Genomic DNA, 6,126 nt, shown 5'->3' on the forward strand with positions numbered 1-6,126 from the left:
AGATGTCTGTTGGCCCTGGGTTAGTCATGAGCTAAGGAATATGAGGGCAGTTCATTTTGGAGGCTCAGCCCTTTGGTGTTACCTTTGCTCTGGAACCTTGGGAGCTGTAAGGGGGAGAGGAACTTTGCTGAAAGGCACATCCTCCCTGCAGAGCTTGAAGAACAATCTAACTGTGCTGGCATGGGGCCCATCCCACCTGTGATGCCAGTGTAAGTCTGTGAAAGTCACTCATATTCAGAGCATGTGGATTGGGACTCTGAAGAACAACTTTATGGTGGACAGCTTCATCTCCACCTGGTGAGTCCAGCCCAAGCAGCCTGAGGGTTCCATGGGCTCAACCTCACCCTCCATCCTTATTTCCCTGCCACTCCAGGGCTCCTCCTCATCCAGACTTGCCTGTGAGTGCCCCTTGATGGATGTATTAGTCTGTTCTCATGCTGCTAATAAAGACATATCTGAGACTAGGTAATTTATAAAGAAAAGAGGTTTAATGGACTCACAGTTCCACATGGCTGGGAAGGCCTCACAATCATGGTGGAAAGCGAAAGGCACGTCTTACATGGTGGCAAGCAACAAGTGACTAAGAGCCAAGCAAAAGGGGGAACCTCTTATAAAACCATCAGATCTCATAAGACTTAGTCACTATCTCCCACCAGGTCCCTCCTACAACATGTGGGAATTATGGGAGCTACAATTCAAGATGAGATTTGGGTGGGGACACAGCCAAACCATACCAATGGCCCTAACTTCTCTCCCATTAGCTCTCTTCTACCTCCCAGACTCTTTCCAGCTTTCCTCTTTTTCTTCTTCTTTTTAAGAGACTGGAGTCTTACTGTGTTGCCCAGGCTGGTCTTGAACTCCTGGGCTCAAGGGATTCTCCCACCTCCACCTAATGAGTAGTTGTGACTATAGGCACACACCACCACACCCCCGAAATTTACCCATCCTCCCCAGCCCAGTAAAATCCTCAGCTTCTTCACACCCCTGTTAGCTCCAGGCACCAGCAGCTTTGCCTTCTGTAGAATGCATAAAATTATAGACTCTTAGAGCAAAAAGGTCATTGGGATTAGGGAGGCTGAGAGTTCTCTCTTCATTCAGGGATTAAACTTAACACCTGGAAGGGTGACATGGCTTGCCTTAGTCACCAAGCAAGGTCGAGAGAGTATTTCTGGGATGGTCATTAGTACTTTCTTTCCAAAGGGAGGACACTACAAACTCACTTTCGTGATCACAGTATTCCCCTCCTACAGGTAAAGTGTGCAAACTGGATTTCATTCCCTCTTTTTTTTCTTTGACACAGCACTGAAACTTTTTTTTTTTTTTTTGGGACGGAGTCTGGCTCTGTTGCCCAGGCTGGAGTGCAATGACGCAATCTCAGCTCACTGCAATCTCTACCACCCAGGTTCAAACGATTTTCTTGCCTCTGCCTCCCAAGCAGCTGGGATGGTTTAGGAGTCATGCAACTGGAGGCTAAAAGATTCTGACCCTCCCTAAACTGCTCCTAAGATCAGTGCTTGAGATATTTTGCAGACCCTGTACTTGATGGATCAACTCAGTAAACTGACTCATCTGATCTTGTGGCCCCTTCCCAGGAACTGACTCAGCACAAGAAGACAGCTTCGACTCCCTGTGATTTCATCTCTGACCAATCAGCACTCCTGGCACACTGGCTTTCCCCAACCTACCAAGTTATCCTTAAAAACTCCGTTCCCTGAATGCTAGGGGAGACTGATTTGAGTAATAATAAAACTCCGGTCTCCCCCACAGCTGGCTCTGCATGAATTACTCTTCCTCTATTGCAATTCCCCTGTCTTGATGAATCGGCTCTGTCTAGGCAGCGGGCAAGGTGAACCTTGAGCAGTTACAATTCTATTTAATACCTCTGTCTCTGCTGGGCACGGTGACTCAAGCCTGTAATCCCAACACTTTGGGAGGCCGAGGTGGGTGGATCACCTGAAGTCAGGAGTTCGAGACCAGCCTGGCCAACATGGTGAAACCCTGTCTCTACTAAAAATACAAAATTAGCTGGGTGTGGCGGCGCATGCCTGTACTACCAGCTACTAGGGAGGCTGAGGCAGGAGAATTGCTTGAACCCAGGAGATGGAGGTTGCAGTGAGCAGAGATAGTGCCACTGCACTCCAGCCTGGGTGACAGAGGGAGACTCTGTCTCAAAAAAAAAAAAAAGCTTCGTCTCATATATGCTGATTAGGCCTCAAATCTGGATCTCTACCTCTTAGCCCAACATCTTTCTTGACAATCTTTTTTTTAAAATAAATGCTATAGAAATACTAAAATGTATTGTGAATAATGTAACACCCACATACCACCATCCAATTTAAGAAATAAAGCATTACTAATCCAGTTTTGCTCCCTGCAAACTCATCCTTCATCTCATTTTCTGTCCTTTCCATTTATAAACACCCTGCAGCCGGGCACATGGCTGCACCTGCAGTCCCACCTATTCGGGAGGCTGAGACTGGAGGATCTCTTGAGCCCAGGAGTTGTGGCTGTAGTGTGCTATGATTGCACCTGTGAAATAACCACTGCATTCCAGCCTCTGCAACATAGCAAGACTCCATCTCTAAACAAAATCCTGAATTTGACATTTGTCATTCCCATGTTTGTTTTTATATTTCTAAGCACATATATGTCTACATATGTAAAAAATATAATTTTTACTTTTTTATTGGGGTGAAATTCATATAACACAAAATTAACCACTGTAAACATGAACAATTCAGTGGCATTTCAGAGAGGTGTGCAACCACCACATCTAGTTCCAGATCATTTTCATCACCCCAAAAGGATACCCCATGCCTATTAGTAGTCACTCGCCATTTCTCCCTCCCTCTGTCCCCTGCAACCACCAATCTACTCTCTGTCTCTGTGGATTTACCTATTCTGGGTATTTCATATAAATGGAGTCATACAATATGTGTGGCCTTTTGTGACTAGCCTCTCTGAGGTAGCAGACATAATGTTTTCAAGGTTCATCGATGTAATAGCATGTATGAGTACTCTGTTCCTTTTTTATGGCTGAATAATATCTCTTTGAATGGATAGACCACATTTTGCCTATCCATTCATCCATAGATGAACATTTGGGTTATGTGAATAGTGCTGCTATGCACATTCATTTTTAGGTAGTTGTGAGTACATGGTGTTGCTCTGGATTTCTCTAAACTTTATATCACATTGCAGCTTGCTTTGTTTGTTCAATGTTAGGTTATTTCCATGTTGATATGCACAGCTCTAGTTAATTCCTTTTCACTGCTCCAAAGCATCCCATTTTAAAAATTATTTTATTTTATTATTTTTTGAGACAGGGTCTTGTTCTGTCGCCCAGGCTGGAGTGCAGGGGTGCAATCACAGCTTACCATAGCCTTGACCTCCTGGGCCCAAGCAATCCTCCCACCTTGGCCTCCAACTCTACAGGCATGTGCCACCACACCCAGCTAATTTTTGTATTTTTAGTGAAGACAGGGTTTTGTCCTGTTGTCCAGGCTGGTCTCGAACTTCTGGGCTCAAGCAATTCTCCTGCTTCAGTCTCCCAAAGTGCTGGGATTACAGGCATGAGCCACTGCGCCTGGCCCAAAGCATCCCATTGTATGAATCCAACAATTTATCCATTTATTGTTTGAGAACATTTAGGTTATGTCTCGCTTTCCCTCTTACAAGCAATGCTGCAGAAGGATTCTTGTCCATAACTCCGGCACATGTACAAGAGTTTCTCTAGGGCACATATGTAAGAGTTTTATTGCTGGGTCCTGAGGAATGCTCTTCTTCAAATGTACTTGCTATTGACAAATATGAGCTGTCTTTTCAGGAGCCTCCCAGTGGTCCTCAGCCCTGGCTATGCATTAGAATCAGCTGGGAACTTTTTTTTTTTTTTCCCAAGACAGTCTTGCTCTGTGGCCCAGGTTGGAGTGCAGTGGTGCAATCTCGGCTCACTGCAACCTTTGCCTCCCAGATTCAAGCAATTCTCCTGCCTCAGCCTCCTGAGTAGCTGGGATTACAGGCGCACACCACCACACCTGGCTAATTTTTGTATTTTTAGTAGAGGTGGGGTTTCACCACGTTGGCCAGACTGGTCTTGAACTTCTGGCCTTGAGTGATCCACCCACCTCGGCCTCCCAAGATGCTGGGATTACAGGCGTGAGCCACTGTGCCCAGTCTCACCTGGGAACTTTTTTTTTTTTTTTTTTGAGACGTAGCCTAGCTCTGTCGTCAGGCTGGAGTACAGCGGCACAATATCGGCTTACTGCAACCTCCACCTCCTGACTTCAAGTGATTCTCCTGCCTCAGCCTCCTGAGTAAATGGCATGTGTCACCAGGCCCAGGTAATTTTCGTATTTTTGGTAGAGACGGGGTTTCGCCATGTTGGCCAGGATGGTCTTGATCTCTTGACCTTGTGATCCGCCCACCTCAGCCTCCCAAAGTGCTGGGAATACAGGCGTGAGCCACTGCACCCGGCCGTAAACTTTTAACAAATATATAGGTATCTGGATAACTCTCCAGACTCATGAAATCATAGTCTCCAGGGATGGATCTGGGGAGCTGCAATTTTGAAAGCTCACTGGGTGGTTACATAGCCAAGGTGGAGAACAGCTGGGGCTGAGTCTTGGCCCACTCTGTCTCAGCTTCCCAAGGTCAGCTCATAGAGGGCAGCCATCATCTTAGACTTGCTAATATCATTCAGCAGTTGGGCAGAGAGAAGGGACTAAATAAATAAACTGAATGAGTAAACAAAGCATTTAAAACAAACCCTTTAGGCTGGACGCGATGGCACATGCATGTAATCAATCACAGTAACTATCTCCTACTGTTGTGAGGATTAAAGGGGATGTTGCATGTAGAGCACTTGGCACGTATTAAGTGCCCAATAAGGAGTAGCTCCTGCAGCCTGGTGTGGTGGCTCACACCTGTAACCACAACATTTTGGGAGGCTGAGGTGGAGAATCACTTGAGGCCAAGAGTTTGAGACAAGCCTGGGCAACGCAAAGAGACCCGTTTCTACAAAAAATAATAGAAATTAGCCGGGCGTGGTGGTACACACCTGTAGGTCCAGCTACTCAGGAGGCTGAGGTGGGAGGATCAACTTGAGCTGAGGAGTTGGAGGCTGCAGTGAGCTATGATTGTGCTACTACCCTCCAGCCTGGGCAACAGAGTGAGACTCCGTCTCAAAAAAAAAAAAAAACAAAAAAGGCCGGGCACAGTGGCTCATGCCTGTAATCCCAGCACTTTGGGAGGCTAAGGCGGGCGGATCACAAGGTCAGGAGATCCTGACCAACACGGTGAAATTCCGTCTCTACTAAAAAAAATACAAAATAATTAGCTGGGCGTGGTGGCGGGCACCTGTAGTCCCAGCTACTTGGGAGGTGGAGGCAGGAGAATGGCGTGAACCCAGGAGGCGGGGCTTGCACTGCACTCCAGCCTGGGCGACAGAGTGAGACTCCATCTCAAAAAAAAAAAAAAAAAAAAAAGAGTAGCTGCCATTTTCAATGTTATTGATAAAGCAGGTGGGTGTTTCTGAAAATGCATCACACACAGCCTTTGACTGGAAGGTGCAAGCTGGTGAACCCACTGGAGTGGGACTTTATGACTTGAGAAGCTGTCCTATCTATGAGGGTCCATGTTAGGCAATGTTAAAGAATGGGATTGGGGGCCGGGCATGGTGGCTCACACCTTCCAACACTTTGGAAGGCCAAGGCAGGCAGATCACGAGGTCAGGAGTTCGAGACCAGCCTGCCCAACATGGTGAAATCCTGTCTCTACTAAAAATACAAAAATTAGCCAGCCGTGGTGGCGTGCACCTGTAATCCCAGCTACTCAGAATGCTGAGGCAGGAGAATCACTTCAACCTAGGGGGCGGAGGTTGCAGTGAGCTGAGATCATACCACTGCACTCCATCCAACCTGGGTGACAGAGTGAGACTCCATTAAAAAAAAAAAAATTGAGATTGGGGGCAGCAGCTTTCCTATAGCAAGTGCTCAGTATGTGCCAGATACTGGGCAAAGGAGTTTGCAGACATATATCATTTGATCCTCACAATTCATGAGGCAGGTATGACTATGCTCCCATTGTGCAGAGAGGGAAAACGAGTCACACAGAAGCAAGTCATGCAGC

This window comes from Hylobates moloch, unplaced genomic scaffold, assembly GCF_009828535.3.
Source record: "Hylobates moloch isolate HMO894 unplaced genomic scaffold, HMol_V3 SCAFFOLD_12, whole genome shotgun sequence".
NCBI lineage: Eukaryota > Metazoa > Chordata > Mammalia > Primates > Hylobatidae > Hylobates > Hylobates moloch.